The following is a 20,703-nucleotide window of genomic DNA, read 5'->3' as shown; positions in this document are numbered from 1 at the left end:
GCTTCCTTCAATGCGGACAAGAAGTCCTAGCCCCTCCCGGCTGATGGCTTCCCACACAAAGACTGCGCAGCGGCCGCTTGAAAGGACACTGTGTATATAGACCGGGTTGCACCTGCAAATTTAGAAGAGACCGGATTTACAGCTAAAACATTTAAAAAGCAACAAATGTAGCTTTTAGCATGTAGCAAATGTAAAAAGCAACAAACAAAAGTTAGCGCCCGTCTGTTCGCACTGTGTTCCCTTTGCCCCGTCTTTTGCGCTATTTTCCCTTCAGAATACTTAGACCGATACGGGATCACGCCCTCTTCAAGGGACACTGAAGTGAATTTGTCAAGCCTCCGTTTTTGCTTGCACTGCGTAGACTGGCTCAAATTAGCGCACTTTTCATCGTTTATCCGGTTGACAAATCGGTAATTATTTTACAAAGCGCGAAAGAAGAAAAACTACCACGCGCAGTTTGCGGCGGCCGCACCAACTAAGGCTGTGACGTTGGGAGGAGGGGGCACCGTGATTGGAGGGTACCCAAGGTTAGCAATCAAACAAGTTTCGGTTTCGGTTCTGTAAAACACAACCGATGGCATCATTGGATGGTCATTCTCGGTATCTCAGTGATCGTCGTACCGCGCTTCTGCCATGTTGTCGGCTGTAAAATGCATAAGATAAGCCTCCCAGGACTGCTTCGAATCGTAGCAATCACTAGCCGAGGCCTACGCAGTGCATGAACGCCCTCCGCGTCCCCGCAGACGCTCAAATGCCATGCGCTTTTCCCCCATATTTGGGGCTTGCCTCACTCATGCCTGTATCGTAAAAAGCGTGTTCGCACCAGGCCAAGGGTCTGTTGATTCTGGTCTGTGCCCACTGCCCGCAAGCAGTCGGTGCTTATGGCAACAGCACGCCAACGAGAACTCGCTAGCGCGCCAGTGCCAGCCTGCGCGCGTTCTGTGAACTAGTTCGTGGAGCAATGAACGTTGCGGCCCAAAAAAAGGTGAACTCAGTATAGAAAACCTCGGCGGAAAACGAAAAAAAAGCACGTACCCGCGGAGATTCGAACTTGTGACTTGCGAAACACTTCCACTGACATAGCTAGCGCTCCAAACCAATCGGCCACGGGCGAGCGCTGCCGACCTTGGAAATATAAGGTATATAATGTATAACCAGTTTACCCTTTTATTTAGTTTTAGCATTCTAAGCAGCTTAGGTGACTATTTGTTGTTTTGCGCTCGTGCAGTAAGCATCCCCCAAGTTTCCACAATATCTCACGTCTAGCAATTGCATTTCTTAAACGGAAAGCGTTCGCCATGCGTAGTCGTGCTGCTGGCCGCTGTGCTTGTTAGCCCAGCGCAAAGAAGTGCTTGCCGCACCCTAGTTTTACGCTGTGCAGTAAAAATATCAGTTGATTTTATTTCCTTAGTACCTATATTGACTTCGCTGACTCTTCTCCCGCCTTCAAGATGCATGCCTTATATTTTCCTACTGGCGTACCAGTCAGCGAAGCGTCGCATGTGCGCTTGTGCAGCGCTTGTGTGAAGCGACCTTGACTTGGAGCTAGATACAGTGTTCAAACTAACCAAGTAAAGAAAGGCACATTCTTCCATTCACAAACGTGTCCTGGCTTCGTTTCAACTGAGCGAACGAATTGCGACGACCCGTCGGCGGCCGGCGGTCGAAACGCTGGGCCGACTGACTCTGTCTGAAGGCCGGGGGGCCGTGCAGTAGCGCAGCCAATTGCGAGCTCGGCTCCTCCCGACGTCACACGAAAACGCCACAGAAAATGGGCGAGCGTAAAGAGAGGAGGACAGCATTTTCGAATTAATTTTTCTACTAAATAAAATCGCGTAAACGCGCCCAGAGTGGTCGAAACCTGTCCCGGGGACTCCGGACTACAATTTGCGCTAGTAATCCCGCAATGTTTACTTCAGTGTCCCTTTCAGTGGGCTTGGCAGCACAGCATCTATTGGCGGTGAGATGTTTGAGTGGCGCCCCCTGGCTCTGACGTCAGCTTAGGAACTCGCGGAGCTGTCGTCTGCTACACTCCGCGTATTAGAGGCAGCAGTGCCTGTGCCAGATTTCGCCAGCTTTAGTGCTTTACTGCACCAAAAAGCGTATTTCCAGCAATTCAGTTATTTTACACGCTTCTGACACATGTGAATAATTTCAAGCTGTATCCCGCACAAGTTTGCAACACACGAGGAGAGACAGAACGGCTTTCTTCGGAGCATCGCTCGTGTGCAACTCGTCCTTCCCGGCTTATTTGCGAGGTTCAGTGCAGAGAGTTCCTCGATTAGTATTCAAAATGCATAGGCTTCCCTAAAGTATTTTTGAGATGCTTGGATGAAGACTCGACAGTCTAATGCTACACTCCAAGCATCGGGTCGGACACAGGCATCGCACAGCAGGAAATAAAACAGCCGTGTTGTATTTCTTTCTTCGTGGTTGACTTGTATTAGATTACTGTTTTTTCTGTGCCCAAAACATTGATTTTTTTTTTGCACCGTCACAAAGGTCCTATGAGGAGGTTCGGGGATGTTTGGTCGGGTCACAAAGTTCGTGTGGATATATTCTTCGGGCTGTAAGGCTAACAGTACCTTCCTGAGAAATTGAATTTCGTTATGGCCGCGTACAAGAAGGAGGCATATCCGCAGCGTGCAGTGTTTATTCACATGAAAAAACAATGAGTAGTTTTCTACCGCCGCCACCGCGAAACGGCGGAGACAACGTTGTCGAGTACTCGAAGGTAACTTTTGTGCCCCGATTTTCTATCGTACCCATCGGTATCATAACGAACTGACTCTATACCCGAACAGTTATGACGTGATCACGGATATACTCGCTAACGAACGCAATAATATGTGCCGGTTTCCAGTATAACAGCAATCAAAACAGATGAATATGTGCGAGCGGCTCTTTATTGTTTTCCAACCTTCCAGGCGTAAAAAAAATGCTGGCGCACTCAGGATTACACGTAATGAATGGAATAAAATCACTCTTACTTTGTTCCTCTAGACTGAGGACCCCGGACAATAACCATCTCGATTTTGCTGTTAAAGCTTTCTCCCCCTCCTCTTCCTTCTCGTCTTCCTCTTTTGTGTAGTTTTACTATAACGCATATCTGAATATTGGGAAGATATGGCTGTGGGGAATGTACTGAAATATCCTTCCAGGTCCGAATAAACATCGTGCTACTGTATTTTCACCATAGACGTGACTCGTTTTGCTTAATAAGCCTCCATACTGGTTAGAAGTCTAAAATAAAACCAGCACGCCCCTATACGCACAGTGTGTTATTTGGACCTTACATTTTTTGCGGCCCGTAATGATCGATTGATTGTGGGGTTTAACGCGCTGACGCAACGGAGGCGAAGAGGCGCACCGTAGTGGCAAGTTGGGCGAGTTGGTGTTCATTCATCTTGAATCTTGGAGTGTTTTCATTTGCATCTTCTGTGATTGCTGCTGTATGGCGCCTAAGCTTCTCTTTTTTGGCGGTAATGTTGAGTCAAACTCCGGTGCTCCTAAGGTTGTCCTTCCCCCTTCCGACATTCTCAGCGCATCGAAAGACCTTCAGTCGGGGCAGAACGCAATGCTTGAGCAACTTGAGTCAATTCCCACACTGGGAAACCACGAAAAAACATTTGGTGACTTGAAAACTCGATTGAAGAAAATTGTGGTTGATCCCTCTTTCATAGGAATCGGTGGAACACGAAAGGAAAAGGTGTCTTCACAGGAGCGGTTTAATGTTAAAGGATCCTCCTTCATGTGCGAAGGGTTCGCTAGCCTGACCCCGCCAGAGGAAGTGACACCGATACGCAAGAATAAAAAAAAATAACCGGTTAATTCCGGGTCCAAAAAACCAAAAATGACATGCATAGAAACAGCAGCTTAAAACACACAACGGTCATGGGAACAACGCCACAGCGCAGGGGGCCTCAATTGGCAATATTTTCATTATTGCATCCTTAAAGGCCCGAGGCAATTACATAAGGGGGAAACAAATACTCTGTGAGGGTGTACAATTCAATGGTAACAAGCTATGTGAATTACAGTAATAAACACGCATATGGTAGTTTGGTGAACAATGACCACAAAACTAATATTTAAGAATTAAAGGCTCCACTTAATCTTTATATACCCACTACCACAACAGCTGAGCGCCTTCGCTCTCCTTGAAACGCCTTAACAACACCAAAAAGCGCCTAGTTCCGTTCTGCAGTATTTACTAGGCTGAATTCGGCCTGTCAGAAATACTACGGGGCTGCTAAAGAATATGACATGCTGATTGCCAAAAAATAGCTGAAGTTCTACTCCAACACATTGTCTTCAATGCTACAAACCGGCCCTAAACGCTTTTGGAAGACAATTAACCCTGAACAATCTAACCTTATCCCTTTGCTGGATGGCCCTGTCCCTGATGCTAGGGTAGCCGATATCTCAAATACTTCTTCCTGTTTGGTATTCCCTAACGAGCCTGTCCGCGATGTTCCTGGTATGCCAGATTTTCCCCATCCTTCCGATACTAGCATTACTTTCAGCTCTACTGGTATTGTTAATGTGATAGACTCACTGCGTAATTCTTTCTCCACTGTAACCGATGCTATTCATGCCAAGTGCTCAGAAATACCAATTATGCATCCTCAATCACCTTTCCCCTCATATTTCAACAATCCTTGAAAACGGGAAATGTTCCATTAAACTGGCTAATTGGCAAAATCCCCCCTATCTTCACAAAGGGCAACCGCTCATCGCCTATTAATTAGAGTTAAATCTCTATCACGTGTGTGTGCTCTAAAGTCACGTAACATGTCATTTCTTCCCATGTTGCTAATTTTCCATCGTCGGCAAATGTTTTTGATCCCAACCAGCATGGTTTCCCTAATGGCCACTCTTGGGACACTCAACTGGCTCTATTCCTTCACGAATGCATCTTGACTGCAATATTCCAATCGACGCCCTTGTTTTAGATTTCGAGATAGCCTTTGATAAAGTCCCGCATTCTCTACTAATACTTAAAGGAGCACTGACACCAATTTTCGGCGTTATTATTATTGCACAGTTCGCTTCCTTCACTCAACAGAATACCCTGGCTGAAATATGAGCGGCCTGCGACGCGAAGAACATAGTACGATTGGGTCTCATTTATCGCGCCGACGGAGCAGTACGCGGAACGGCACTCAGCAAATGGACATTATCGTGACATCACCCCGTGGAGCTAAAAGAAGTGACGCGACAGCGCTCGTCAAAAACTCGTGACGTCACTTCACGCGCGGCCCCACGAGCGGCGAGCGGGCGCCGGTGACGTCCGCACAAAGCGGTGAGGTCAGGCCGGGATTCTGTCATATGCGCCGTTCGGGATGAAAGCACGGGAATTCGAAACAAATGATTTTCAGGCCGTTCAATATAATTAACTGTCACGCGCTGAAGTATTTGAAGTGCTGTTTTAGGTTCGCCAGACCATTAAGCATCGATAATAGCAATAAAAGTCTAACATAAAATTTTCGTGTCAGTGCTCCTTTAAACTATCTCGCCCCAAATTAGATCCGTCTACATTAACCTGGATTCAAAGTTTCCTTACACATCGCCAACAGTTTGTTTATGCCCACTCGCACTCGTCCTCTTTGTCCCTAGTTCTTTCGGGTGTCCCCCAAGGCACCGTGCTGGGACCCCTTCTTTTTTTAGTGTATATTAATGATCTTCCCGACGTTGTTTCGTCTAGTATCCGCCTCTTCGCGGATGATTGTGTTGTTTACCGGCAAATAATCGATTCCTCAGGCGAAACTCCCCTTCAAACGATCTCTTCGTTGTTCCAGAGTGGTGCAAGAAATGGCTCGTGTCACTTCAGTAAAACATGTTTGATCTCTTTTCACCATCGTTGTTATGATGCACCCCGCACGCAACACCTAAAGAATCCGGGCGCCGGAAACTGTTGTTTCTTTTATAGTGTAGTGGCCTGGCTGCGGACTAGGCCGAACGCCGCGTGACATTGTGAGTTACTAAAATGCTATGCATTTAAAAACGCCGCTGTATCCTTCTCTTCGTCCGTCAAGTACTTCGGCATCCACATTAATCACGATTTAACCTGGTCTAACCATATCAGTCATGTTACTAACGCAGTAAATCGTGCCCTTGGCTATTTACGTCGCAACCTTTACTTGGCACCATCACCTCTTAAACTATTTGCATACAAAACCCTCCTTCTTTTAAAGCTTGATTACGGCAGCACATCTACCACCCGCACCAAGTCAACCTCTGTAATGCCCTGTAGTCCGTTCAAAACCGCGCAGCCCGGTTCATCTTTTCACTCTATTGGTATCACTCAATCATTTCGGTACTAAAATCGCAACTTTGCTTTCCTCCTCTCACCTTTCGTTGACTGATAGCACACCTGTCTCTGTGTAACCGGTTCTTTTATTCCTTGCCTCCAAACAGTTAATCGCACCCGCTCCTAGAACCTCGCTCCACAATAATTGTAACACCGTTTACCCTCCACGAACTCACACTACAGCTTTTCAACTTTCATTTTTTGCTCACACAGTACAAGATGATTGTAGGGTTTAACGCGCCGGCGCAACGCAGGCGATGAGGCGCGCCGGAGTGGAGGGCTCCGGATTAATTTTGACCTCCTGGGGATCTTTAACGTGCGCCGAAATGTCGTACACACGGGCGTTTTTGCTTTTCGCCTCCATCAGAAAAGCGGCCGCCGCGGCCGGGAATCGAACCCGCGACCTCGTGCTCAGCAGCGCAACGCCTTAGCCACTGAGCCACCGCGGCGGGTCACACAGTACAAGACTGGAACAATCTTCCTGCCAACGTTGCCGTTATTATGATAGCATTCATTCTAGGTCTGATATCGAAGAATTGTGTCCATATTTGTAACCCTTTTTGTTGACACCTTCGCAATGTATTTCGATGTCAAATAAACTTGACTTGACTTGACTGCATTTTGCCTGCCATTTTTTACGGCTGCTCTCGTTGGAAGTACGGCTGCTCTCGTTGGATATTCAGTCATAATGACTGCCGACGTGACAAGGTTATTCTTCTTGGATCTTGCGTGATATTTGTGCTGCTGAACAGAGTTCGCTGCGCCACCACTTCACATCCCCTCCCCCCGTCGCTCAAGGTCCAAGCAGCGACGCCTTGCTACAAGAAACGGTCAGAGAGATACGAAACGCTGGCGGGAGTATTGCGAGACTTTCAATCGCATTTGTAGTATATTTCTTGCGATCGGCTGAGGGGTAAATTCTTAAAGATTTGTGCAGGGGTAATGCTTTTTAATCTCTCGCGGTGAAGAAACCGGAGGTAGCGTCGTACTCGCGCCATTTCGAAGTGGCCGCCTGGCAGCGAGTCCGCGTAGGGGTGATCGCGGAGGTCGGGAGATCCGAGCAGGAGAGGCTGGAGATGTACAGGTATAACTCCAGATTGTGAGGTGGCAAGACCATGTGCCACCTCGTTACCACCCCCGCGATCCCCGACGTGTCCCGGCGTCCAGCTGACCCTGGCGTCAATGTCGTTCCTCTGCTTGTGCTGGAGTATCTGGCGGATGCGTTGAGCAGTGGCGTCGTCTGTTTTTGGGTCCTCAATACTACGTAGTGCCTCAAATGAGTCTGTATATATGACGGAAGGCCCGGTGTTGTCCCTCAGAGCTGTCCAGATAGCCAAAAGTTCTGCTTGTGCAGGTGTTGCGTGGTCCAGTGTGCAGACGTAACGTTTGGCTTCTCTTGTCGAGGGTTTGTACCAGGCCAAGGCCAGGCGAAATCCATTAAGAGCGGCGTCAGTAAATACTGCATTGGCGCTGTGCTGATTGTGCCTATGGGAGAGGTTCTCTCTGGCTGAAGTGGCGTCATTTGCGGGGGGCGTGCAAGTCTTGGAGGGGTGCAGGGTAGGGAAACTCAAGGTGGTTGTTTCGCCTGGAGTAACCCGGGCTTCTGTACAGACTCGTCGGGTGTCCCAAAGCAAGGTGTCTTGGCCCTGTATTGTGAGGTGCAGCCGGTTGTCCAATGACGACTGAGCGCTTCTGAGGATGTCCTCGATTGGCGGTAGGGGTGCAAGGTCCCGAAGCTTTCGTAGATCGGTGAACTTGGGAAGCCCCGTGATAGTCCGAAGGATGTGTCGGTGGAGTACTTGCAATGTCTTTTCAGCTGTTTTCGACAGGGTTACGACTGTACCCCCGTAGGTGATCTTACCAATTGCAATAGATCTCAAAAGGATAGTGCAGGCTGTCTGTCGGGTTCCGCCGAAAGAATTTACCCCTCAGCCGATCGCAAGAAATATTTATTAACAAAGTACTTGCCAACACGGCCACTACACCTCATATGATCCATAAATGGCAGACACTTGCTGACCGGAAGAAGGGCATTGGCACCGCTGCCCCCTGCACATGTACCTTCTGCCACACTGTGTGTGAAGCAAACATGGACCATCTTATTCTGCACTGCTCCGCTTTTGATCTTCATAGACTAAACCATAGTGTTTTTCAAAATTCAAATATGGAAGCATTACATAGGGACATTCTCGAACATCCTCAACACCTGGTGACCTTAGCCGAGTTTGGCGTTGCCAGTGGCCTGGCGAGCGTGCTTTAGTGGGTGTCTACCTCCCTCCCTATTCCCCCTCTTCCCCCTCCAGCGACCTTCGGTCCTCCCCTTCCTAATAAAAGAATTTATCTATCTATTTGTAGTATGAAATTGCAGAATTGTACATCGATACCAAGAACAGCCTTAGTGGGCACGTCATGCAGACAAGGGACCTTTGAATCCTAGTACGGATTCTTGGGCAAGTTGGTGTGGCGATAGCGCTGTGTTGTGTGTTCTCTCTCTGTCCTCGTTCTTTTTGCGCTATGAATTTGTCAAGATCACCTTTGAATCCATTACCCCGTGACCAACTATTTCAACGATTCCTTGCAAGATGGCCGCGCAGTCTATATCTTATGCACCCTTGATTTCGATATTGTTCAAGCTTAGTGACGCCATCATATTGCAGGTTAGCTCCTTCTCCTTACAAAGCCTTCTCGGGGAATTTCGGGCGCTTGCTGCGTGCAGGACCGGGGCGACGGAAGAACATGGGACACAAGCAGGCGTACTGCAGGGACACAAACAGGCGCGTGTATGCCGTCCGATTTTTTCCGGCTTCCTCGCTTCGGTTTTCTTTTCGAGCTCCGCATTAACGGTCGGTTGTACTGCAATTCAGATACCGAACGCTGAAGCTTAACTCCGGCGGAGCAGGGGCGGTTGGGTGCCGTGAGCGGTGAGAGTGGTAAACTAACTTTAGTAAAGCATGTTATTGGGTTAGTTGGTTCATAATATTTATACGTAAAACTGCGCATGCGGACGGAACAAAGAAAAGAAGAGCTCGTCCTGTCTCTTCTTTTTCTTGTCCCGTCCGCATGCGCAGTTTTACGTATGGCTGTTCAGGGGCACTTCCGCCGCAGCCTTACCAGGCAAGCGCGTAGGGAGGTTCTGTAACTTGTAGGTCCTGCCTGGTGGCACTGGAGGTCGCTCGGTCCCTCACAGCCCAGCGGAGCTTGAATGTTTGGCTCAGTTGGCGTCTTCAGCTCCAGTGGCGATCAGGTTTGCTGCCGGTGGGCGGAAAGCCTGCATCGGTACGAAAAACAAACGCCCTGATTAAGCGCATTTTTGCTGCAAAGTCACATTTTCTTGGAATGGAGGGATCAGTTCACGCAAGATTTGGTTTCTCTCAAATAAAACCTGTAATCTGCCATTTTTCTTGACGAATGAATTTTGCGCTTGCGCCCTACCTTGCAGTTTCTGAAAAACCTCCATGTCAGGGTGCTGTAGCATCAGAAGCAACGAAACAAACGTCGAAGTCATATTGTGCAAGTATGTTCGACGTGCTGAAACATAGCCCTATCTAGACCGCCCATATTTCAGCGGTTGACTAGTTTGGCAAACTTTGCTCAGGCGTGTAAATGCTTCCGTCGGAAGCCATAAAAAGTAAACCGCCGAGATACCGCACTAACTGATTTACTCACGATAGATGTCGTCCTATACTGACCTCTTTTTTTGTTCCTAGGAAGCAGAGATTTCGCGTGTAAGTTCCTGATAATCTCTGAGCCCTAGGAGATTAACGATCGATTTTTGTCGTATAAGGTTGTCCGCGAGCGAATGACCTCCTCCCACCATATGTCGCGACACATGGTAGCAGGCGCGACGAAGCAAGTATAAAAGCCCCAAATCACTGTCCACACAGCGCGTTGCGCACATCACCAACCATTAGTGCGGCGACAGCTTGCGCGCCCTTTCTTGACCATCGGAGCGCGGCGCGAGCCTTTCTTCGGGCCGGACTCTCCACGAGACGGACGCCGCCGCCCAGATTGCGCCCCCTCCGCCGCTGTACGCGGAGCAGCGCGCAATCAATAACTCGGCCGGTGCGTTACTTCGGCAGATTACACGTTTCAAGGATACCTCAAAAAGAACTCCATTACGTTGGCGTTTTTATAGCCTACGTACAGGCGCTGTCAAGTGGGGCCGGCTTTATTTCAGGAGTCGGGTATCAGTAATTACAGTTATTTTCTTTACATGATTGGCTCAAATTCGTGCTTACTCAGTGGCCGTTTTCTTGGCTTTGTTTTGTTTTTTGCTGCGGCATCAACACTGAATGTGTTTGTGCTTTTTTCGCACACTTGCCCAGCACCCTGTTTCATCCGAAGTACTGCATAACTTTAGTATACCTGTCTCCATTATTCTCCAACTTGTGTGAAGAACATGTTTGAGGACAGTGATTCTTTTCTATAATTGAGGATTCGCGCTGAAGCTGCACCCAGGCATCGCGCTGTAGGACTAGGGATGAATTCCTACGACTTGGCCCACGGCCGTTCTTGTTTTCCCCTTCGTCTCAAAAAGAGCCGCCGCGCCCAGGATTAAAGGCGAGCACTCGTTTTTGGCACCATACCATCTGAGCCACTGCAGGTGAATAAATTTGCTGAGCCGAAAGCTTTGAGAGGAATGTGCACCCCAATACAATAATACAGAAAGCACGGCTCGGAGCTGTTATTAAACATAGAGCCATCAGAATTTGGGGCATGGCAGCACTTCCCCTACTTTTTTTCTGCTTTCTCCGGACATCCGAAACGGACGAAAGGAACAGCGGTGCCAGTTGGTCAAAATGATCGCAAAAAGTGCCGCGCTTGAGGACGGTGTGGAGGCCGCCGTGATAACCCATGCACTCGTGGTATCAGCTGTTAACTGCCTGGGCTTCTTTTGACGTTTCGTAAAGGTAGAAGGTAATTTGAGTAGCGCGTACACAATGCTGTTTAAAGGAATATGTAGAACGAAAGGTTGCATTCTCAACACCTATTGCGTTTAACACACCCTACAGTTTACGTAAGAAATTTGTCAACTTCTCAACACCCTGAAGTACCCAAACGATGGATCGATGAGGCGGAGGATTTTATCACATTTCATGCTACAAAAAATCTCGCCGTGAGGTGCCTGAGATGTGAAAGGGGAACTTCCTACCGAACAGGTCAGCATGCCAGAAAGAAAGCGCGCATGGTTTGGCTTTTCCGTTATTCGCATTGGCTGTCCGCGGGCAGAACGAGGAACCACTCGAAATCTGGGCCCGCCTCCTGCGCCAACTCGCCTCTTTGAAACAGGCACTCTACAGCGTGTTCGGAGCGATGTGCTCCGCACGGACGCGCACCTGGAGCTATTGGCGTTGCAGAGGTCGTACCGGAGTGTGTGTCCGCGCTCACTCGCACGTTTTCCCGGGGAGACGTTCTCGAGGGAATGCCTTCATCGACCCGAAGTGCGGAGTTGCGGCAAGGTAAAGTGTCGCGCCTTTGTGGAAGTAGCAGCTTCTCCATCCGCCGCTGCTCAAAGAAATGAAACAATGGTTTTTGGTTCCCACTTGTTCGTCAGAGGATTTGCGACGAGCCGTCAGAATAAAGCAGCGATTGGAATAGCCAGCGTATGAAAATTGGCTCACGATTACGATAATTGCTAATGCGAAATTTGAGCTCGGCGCGAACTGCAGTTTTCTCGGTTAAAGCGCGTAACCGTTGCGTCTCAGGAAGTCGTCGCTTCATCAGCGAACGCACGACGCCGCGCGGTACTCCGGCGTTATCTCGCAGAGCGTCGCCGCCGCCCAGCATGCCTCGCGCGGCCTCTGTTTACCACACCCTCCCTTACACTTACGCCACTTTCCCCCTCTGCTTTTCTGCTCACTCTATCTCGTCTATCTTTGGTTTCTTCTTTATTTGCTAGAGCACAGGGCTGCCTATGTTTTGCGCATCCCTGCCAAAATGTCACCGTTTTTGGCGCAGCGCAAAATAAACAGTTTTTCGTCTTTGAATAGTATTAAAAAGGCGAGGAAGGACTCTTAACTTCAGCGGCTTTTTGGCGAGCTTAGCTTCAAACTACCCATTTTTTTTTTTGTAGCTGTACACTCGAGCATTGCAGCGGCTTACCTTTCCAACGGCCTGGCGTGAGTGGATTTCATCAGTAAGCCAGTGTCTCGGCTTATTCCTTCAGAAGCCCTCATAAAAACCAAAAACGACATATGCTGGCTCAACATCACCGCAGGCGTGCGCGGCAACGTCGTCTGGGGAAAACTTCTCTCGCTCTCTCGCTCTTTTTCGTCTGGATCTCTGTGCTTAACCCATGCAGGTATTGAGTGCTGGCTGCTCCGGGAGTAACCATCTTCCTGGATACCTGAGGGGCTACACTATAAAGGTTCAAGCATGCTACGAAGGCTCTCAGGGACACAAACAGCACTCCCTCAGCAGAGAAAGATCTGGCCCCCTTGGTGTAGTAGTTGGCCGCCACCTCCCATGACTGACCGACTCAACTCTCGGCCCTCAGTGCCCAGAAGCTGTGGAGCACTTGTCCACGGCGACGCTTGGGTAATAAATTAAACTCGAGTGGACCAACAACCTATTTGCAGTCAACTAATTACTCAAACATGCCTGTAACTTTGATAACTTTCCTTACTGTGTGACGGTGTGCACTCCTTTTTTGGTGCACACGTAATAAGTACACTTCTAGCACGCCTAGAAGTATGCTCATCACCGACTGAGAATTATTATCATCGAGTTTATTTAAAATATTTAAAATTGTGCGCGTCGTTTTGTCTCTTGGTTCTTGTTCTTTCCGAACAACGGTTGTTACTAATGTAAACGAAACAAACAAAAAACAGTTGTAAGCTCACACTAACGCGTAAGACTTGAAGGTAGCGAAGCTGTACGCATCCTTCACGATCATCACAAAGGGTTGTCCACGACTGCTGCTGCTGCTGCTACTGTTGTTGTTGTTCCTCTTTTGCAGCCGCGTTGCTTCTTCTCCGCTGCCGCAACAACCTTTACTCCACTATTGTTGCTATAAGTGTGAGCAGTGTTTTTTTTTTTTTTTTTTTGAAGTGATAATCAATTGACATGACCTTGGACTGGCGTACGCTATAACATGTCTTTCTGGTTTCGAGCAAGTTTTGCCAGGATTACGGCGAACGATGGAGTCTTTCTCGTTCCGAGCAAGTGTTTCGACGATTACGGCGAGTGCTGGACTTTTTTTTACACGAAAGTGTTTTATGCTGGGATACACAAAGATTTCACTGACGGAAATGACGCCAGGACAATGACCACAAGAAAACACCAGAAAAAGTTTCACTGGCGCGGATGGTGCTGTCGTATAGGAGAGGTAAAGCGAAGAACTGCATCATGACTAGAGACCGCGGAACTTCAGGCACGGAAAATTAAGGTTTTAGGCGCCTATAATAGGCTCTGGAAATGCCCATTTAGGCATATATAGGCACTAAATACTCTCGTTTAGGCATATATAGGCTCAGTTCGTATTTAGTTCAGAAGCATAATTTACCACATTTTTTGTTTACTTCCAGTAATACCGCGGACAAATCGTGTGCTGGGCAAAGCAATGTTATTTTATTCGCGAAAATAGGCCGCACAAGTGTTCCCATTGTAAAATTGACGTGAAATTCAGCGGGACTCGCCACCAAAAGAAAGGACTGAAGGCCATGAAAAATGACACCAATGTCAATGATTTGCTGCTTGAAGTTGTTCCCCCTTTCAGTCGATAAATTGTTTGCGAAAAAAACAACGCTCAACTTCCACGGAAGATGGGGAAGCGCTCTTGTACTTTTGGACGCCCCATGACCTCATTCAATCTGGAATATGACAACGTTTGCTGACGAGAAAATTCGGCAGATATTTTACCGCACGGATTCCAGAAATTTTATGCCAGACAGATTAAATCAAACGGCCCTTCGCAGATGGTGGCGGATTTGTCCTGCATCTCCCGAATGACTTCAGCAGACAGAGTAGCGCCAAAGCTCTCAGCTGCTGAAATGCCTTCTGCTAAGAATGCAAAATAAGCACACGAATGTGCCCTGTCACGTTGAAGTGTAGCGTGGTGCAAATAGCTTGGGCGGCGACGCTTTTGGCAATTGCAAAGCTGTTGATAGAACCGGAGTGTATCGTCAGGTATCGTGTTAGTTTTGAGCACTCAGCCGAGTTCCAGAAAGTGGAACAACGGGCGGTGATAGAAGAGGCAAAATTGGAAACTGCCGCTTGAAGACATACCTGCGCTTCGAAGAAAGATCTTGACTGCAACTGATTATTCATTGACGGAGCAGAACGACATTCCCAGCTCTTCACAACACCGATGAATACCATGGGTAGTACAGTGAAGGGCAATTATTCTCTAAAAATTATTCAGCCATTCTGTCCTGTAGATGCAGATCATTAGCGAAGCTACGGGAATAACGCCATTCAGTGACTGTGCACTATATGCCGATGATCAACAGTAGAGAGCACGCAAGATTCTTTGGAACTAATTCCTTTAGCGCTGGGTCTCCAAATGCGCTTACGAATTACCCGGCATGGAAGATGACGAGTGTCACTACTAGATTATACTTGTAAAGTGCTGAGATCCCCTATCCTAGGCTCCGTTTCTCGTTCATTCTTCGCGCTACACGCGCTGCATCTTGCCAGCCGTTGGTGTACCTGTTGTCGGCGGCTGACAGTGCACATGTTCGTGGCGTCACCTTAAAACTTTGGTGTCTGAGATTTGCACGTGGATTCCCCCAGGAGGCGTATTTCACCACGACCGGTGTGTACGTGGATGTGTCGCGTTCGTTTTTTTTTGCTGCTGTTTTTTTTTTCTTTTTGATAGCGGTAGCAATAGATAGGGCAACCGGCAGAAGTTTCGCTGTTGGTCTGCGGGCACAGTGCGCCAGAAGCACATAGAACAAAAGATTTCGTGCGGAAAGAGGTGACGTCGGTGAGCTTGACTGCGGTGTAGCTGCGCACGGGTTTTTCTAGCGGCTCAGCCGAGGCGGCAAATTCGAGGTTGTTGCGGTTTGGGCACGGTTTGCGCTTCTCGGCGTGTTTTGCACGACGCGCGAATTTTTCGTGCAAACGGCGTCAAACAAACACCCCGTTGCGGGCTCCTGAAGTGAGAACAGTCCCTGCAGGACACCGGCTCAAACTATCCAAAAAAGGCATGTATACACACAAAAAAATGTGCCCTTCTACTCTGTGAAGAAGGATGACCTGCAAAGCTGGACGCAGTCCAGGGAGTGCATGAAACAAAACACGTTTGTTGTAATTTGCGATGGAGCATACTTCCTAGCCAAGGAGCTGAATGTACCTCTGAAGGGTCCAAGCTTTGTTCTTGCACGGAGCGGCCTGTGGGCCTCCCGCGTCGTAAGCATCTTACTGTTTGTGTAACACACAAACCCAATCCGCTCTTCCACTAAGGGCGCCGGACAGGTCCCATTGGGCCGTTTAACATCCGCGTTTTAATCTCGCACCAGCACAACGGACATGCCACCCATTAGTACGGGCATGAAACCTATAGCTGCGCGTGCATGCCTCCCTCCTACCTCCCACTATTCTCCGTGCTTAGAAGGAACAGACGCCGCCGAAAATATCCCCTGAAAGCCCTCTGAAGAAGTGATGTTGGCTCAGGACGGCGTTCCAAGCGAGCTATTTGCTGATCATCCGGGAGGTATTCGCCGCTATTCCATGAGCTGCAAGTGAGGCGGTAAGGACGGTGCCAGCAGCTTTCCGTTGTTTCTGCGCCCACTCGCGCTGGTGTTCGGGTCAACGCGTCGATTCTTGCTCTTCTTCCTCCAAACGAACGGCATGCATCCGTCCATAAATTGAAAACCTGGAAGCACTTGAGTACAAACAATCATCGCGTACAAACATGTGGCTTTCCGTTTTCCTTCCCCCTTGTATGCACCCTACTGTGTGTGTAAGATGCCTGTGTAACACATCAACCCACACCCGAACCACTCGATTGAGGACAGCCGAATAACCGCATTCAGCCATGTAATTTCGACATCTAAATACCAGCACAACCGGCATTTCAACGGTAGCGGCATGAAGCCTAGCTGTGCGCGCACGCTGCCCTTTTTCTACCCGCAATCCGTGCATGCATAAACCGGCAACCGGTGATGGTTGTTGGCAAAAATGGACACCGGCAAAAAGGTCGCTCGGAAGGCCTTCCAAGCTGAAAAAGAAATATTGGCTCAAGCCGGCGTTTCAACTGGCGAAGTTTGTCTTCTAGCGGGATGGATTCGCAGCTAATTGGCGAAGTGAATTTGAGTGGATACGGAGACGGTGAGTTTCCGTCGTTTTAGGGGGCAGCCCTTTGGCAGCCGCTATCTGGGCTTTTCAGGAGAGGCGTCTGTTTATGTCCGCGTAACCGAGTAAGCGAACGCAGCAGCGACGAAAGAAAGAAAACGGAGAGGAGCGTCTAGCGAAAGGTGCGGCTACAGCATCATCTCTCTCACTGCATTTGCTTCACACATGCATTTGCTTCACACACAAGGAGCGCCCTCCCCCTGACACTTTCCCCAGACGGTGTTCCATTATCCGCTGATCCAAACCACGTGACGTTTACGCGGGAGGTTCAAACTCGATACGCAACAACATGTTCGCTGCTTCCTTGTGCGGGGCTTATCGGAACATTTGCGCGGGAGGTTCAAACACGATTTGCAACATGCTGGCCGGCGGCGGTGGCGCAATGCGAGGTAGCAGCAGAGCAGCCCACGCCGCCGCACGTTCGCTGATCACGCGAACACGCCATGACCGAGAAGACTGCAGCTCGCGCTGCGTACAAATTTCATATTACGGAGTGTAGTAATCCTCAGTGCATTTTTTACGCCCATCCGTGCTTGTGTTTATTTTCCGCAACCATCTGATAACCGCATACCGCCGTTAGCTTCCGACTGCGTAACTTGCCGAAGGGTCATCGGTGGAGGCTAGGGGGGAAATAGTTGTGAAAGAGGAGCCAGCGGAGGTGAAGAGAAGCCCCGGAGCGGCGCCGAGTAAATCGTTGACTCCGGAATGAAACTGGGGGGGGGGTGTAGACATATACTGAGTATATGTCATTGATAGGCGCCAAAAAGCCCATGTAGTAAAAATAGGCACCAAAAAGCCGATATAGTCAGAATAGGCACTATAGGCACAATAAACTATTGTTTAAAATGCTTCCCTTCCCTTAGTTCGTGCTTGTATGTTAAATAGGCTTCATTCGAACTGAAGGAAAAAATAGGCATTTTGCCCAAAGTTCCGGTCTCTAATCATGACGCTAACGAGCGCCGACATTTGGCGTAATCTGCGTCTTAGCGACGCGGACGGGCGAATGACGCGAACGTGACTTACTTGGTGCGAAGAGAAACGCCAGCGGGAAGCGGAACGCGTTCGTGCGTTGACGGTTCAAGCTACGATCTCTACCTCTCGTGTTCCACAAGCTGAGCTCTTCGTAACGCAGGCGTATGCCGTACACGCCACGGAGCAGGACAGACGTGGTAGCACCTTTGCTTAAGTGACTCGCTAGCAGGACGTCGCTCGCCAAGCACACCCATAAGACAGCCGCCGACACACAAATCATGCTCCTTTCGCTGCACATTTCACTTCCGTGTTTTACCGATTCCTATGACCGACGAATCTACCAGTTTTTTTTTTCACTCTTGGGCAATCTTCCTACGTGGGTATGCTGGGCTTGACAAACATGCACCGGGGACGCTGAGCGGTCGCCGCGAGGGTGGTGCACAGGGTGCATGTTGCGCCGTAGAGGCGAGACGAGAGGCCAGAGCCAGAGCCATTTCGAGGCAATACGGAAACGAATCCGACACTGCCTACACGGATTGTGCCACACACCCCGGGATTGAGGCCACGACCGCTGTTGTAGTCATGAAGAAACAACACCACACAAGTCTCACTATACCACAAGACAACCCACTGCAAGCGGAGGAAGCGGCCATCACCCTCGCCGTGAGTCAAACCACAGCTACTGTCATCATCAGCGACTCGCAGCAGGCGTGCCGTAATTTTACCAATGGAAGAATTCACCGCACAACCCTCAAGATTCTTGCACAACGCCCCCCCGAACTGTTCTATCAAGAAAGATCATCTGGGCCCCCGCTCATCTCGACGTTCCGGGCAACGAGACCACCCATCTCCTGGCGCGAGAGCTATCCCGCCGAGCCGCTGCTGCCGGAAGTGAGCTTGAGCGCATGCACCCTATGGTCACATACCAAGAAGTCACACAACACTACCGACTAGAGCGACGGCATTATCCCCAGCGCACAAACAACTCCCAAGAGAGCTGGAGCGACTCTTCCGTGCCTTTCAATGAACACTCTCCCCCTACCCCACCAGAAGTCACATTTTGGCTCCTATCTGTTTCCCCTCGCAGTGCCGCTTCTGCGAGGCCCCCGGGACATATTGTAGGAGGCTGCGACCAAGCCCCGCTTTCCCGCCCCAATCCCTATCCCACCCATAAGCTTTGGGAGCGAGCCTTGGCCTGCTCCACCCTCGAGGATCTGCGGCAGCTGGTAGAGAGGGCTGTGGACGCGGCCCGAGATCAAGGTGTCCTGGAGTAGGGAAGCCACCCCGAAGACTCCATTTCATTGTATTTCTTTTCTCAATAAAGAACGTTTATTCTCTCTCTCTCGCCGCGAGGGACGCACAAAGGAGCACTCGGCATTTTGTTGGTTATTTTAACTGTCGGGCGGTCGCCGCTAGGCCCACGTTCGCGCGCACGCGCTCGGCAATTTCTTGGTATTTTTAACTGCGGACCCGAAAAATTGTGACTTGTTAAACAGCTTCGCTCTCAGAAAAATCAGCACCCTTCCACTCTGTGAATAAGAATGGCCGGCGAAGCTGGGCACAGTGCAAGGAGCGCACGAAACAACACAACACACGCTTGTTTGTAATTTGCGACGGAGCATACTTCCTAGCTAATTAGCTGAATCAAACTTGGAAGGACAACAAGTTTACTTTAGGGGAGAGACATGCGGCTTTGAATCCCCCTGCTGCGTCGTAAGCATTTCAGTGACTGCCTTACCGGCCAACCCAAACCACTCGACGGGGGAGGACAGCATCCAGCACGCATCGGGCCGCGAGACGTCCATGCTGAAACTCCCCGTATCGGAAGGGTTATGTCAACGGTGAGCGCGTGAAGCCTGCCTGCGCGTGCAATAAAAATGGTAGGGGTGTAGACGCCGCGCATGGAGAAGAGTCTACAGGCCTCGGGAAAGAGGCGGCGGTGGTGGAGAGAAGTATAAAGTGGGGTTATAGCCATGCTACCTCCGCAGATTGCGTTCCTTTAATGCTCAACCCAACGTGGGAAAGCCAGCGTTCAAATTCTCCGCTTACACCAATCTCCTTAAAGTCCACTGTACCTCTAAACCCAAATACGTTGCTGGGAAGACATTTTTCAGGGGAAATATCAGACACCAAGTCATGTAGACCCTAAGACCGTTCCGTTATATTTTGTGACTTTTTTTTTTATACGCTGAACACAAGTCCCCAAGTTTTCATTTTACACCCCGAGTTTCCTTTTCACACGTGCACGAGAACTGGCGGATCATGCATCCACAGCTTCGAGGTAAATTTTCTGTTTCTATAAGTCTCATCTCCGGGATCGGTACTTTCGATTAGATCTACCGGAACCCTATATACCTTTAAGCCCCATTTAATGGAAGGTCAATTTCGAGCATATATGTTGTGTATTTTATGGCGCATTGGTTGTCTTTTGAGGCCTTATTTCGGTAAAGCGATGTATATATGTTTGGGGCACCGATGCAGGCAAGCCTGGGCGTCAACTATAAGAACGATCCGTGGCGCCATAGGAGCCCTGCTTCAAGCCCAGTTTCCCCCTGAGTGTCGAGGAGAGCATTCATAACTCCGTGCTTACTGAAAAAAAAAAAAACGGAGTCCCGAAACGTGCCTAGAATATCATCCGTTCTTAGTCACGCATGAGAAATCCTCTTGAGAAACGATGACGGGGTTTTTTTAGCACTTCTATCGGACGGCCATTGCCATTTCGCGAAAACGTTGTGCGTGTGCGTCCAGAAAGAAGGAGGCGTCTTTCCAGCAGCGTCTTGCTTCGAGTGATCGACTTCCGTATTTCAGTGAAGTCAGGGACGACTAGTTTGCCCTAATTGTTTGACTGCATAATGATACAAATAAATTCCTTACGGCGCACAGTGGGCGAGTCCTTCGACCACTGCGTTTCAAGTTTCTGGTGAAAGTGGCAGTGGTAGTTCTTAGGAAACAAGAAAGCACATACGTCCGCGAGCTTTAGGTTACATTAGACGCGAACCAACTTCATGTAGCCCAATATATTTTAGGGTTTTACAACAGATCGCGTAGTCGGTCACAGGAAGCTTCGGTCCAACAATCAGGAAAGGCGTTTTTTTTTTGCTTTCTTACCTGTTTCTGCGTAA

At 49.2% G+C, this 20,703-nt stretch overlaps 1 protein-coding gene across 1 annotated transcript in view; it reads right to left on the bottom strand.

Annotated features, from left to right (window-relative positions):
• LOC144156278 (alpha-1A adrenergic receptor-like) overlaps window positions 1–20,703 on the bottom strand; it is a 464,281-nt gene that overhangs the window by 167,065 nt on the left and 276,513 nt on the right. The window contains exon 2 of the mRNA XM_077688217.1: window positions 9,425–9,581. The gene's annotated coding sequence lies outside the window, so the exon portion shown is untranslated. The remainder of the gene's footprint in view (window positions 1–9,424; window positions 9,582–20,703) is intronic.

Source organism: Haemaphysalis longicornis, unplaced genomic scaffold (genome assembly GCF_048455015.1).
Source record: "Haemaphysalis longicornis isolate Haplotype H1 unplaced genomic scaffold, Haemaphysalis longicornis Haplotype H1 scaffold_1, whole genome shotgun sequence".
NCBI classification, from domain to species: domain Eukaryota; kingdom Metazoa; phylum Arthropoda; class Arachnida; order Ixodida; family Ixodidae; genus Haemaphysalis; species Haemaphysalis longicornis.
The sequence above is the reverse complement of the archived record's forward strand: the minus strand, read 5'-3'. Positions and strand labels throughout refer to the sequence as shown.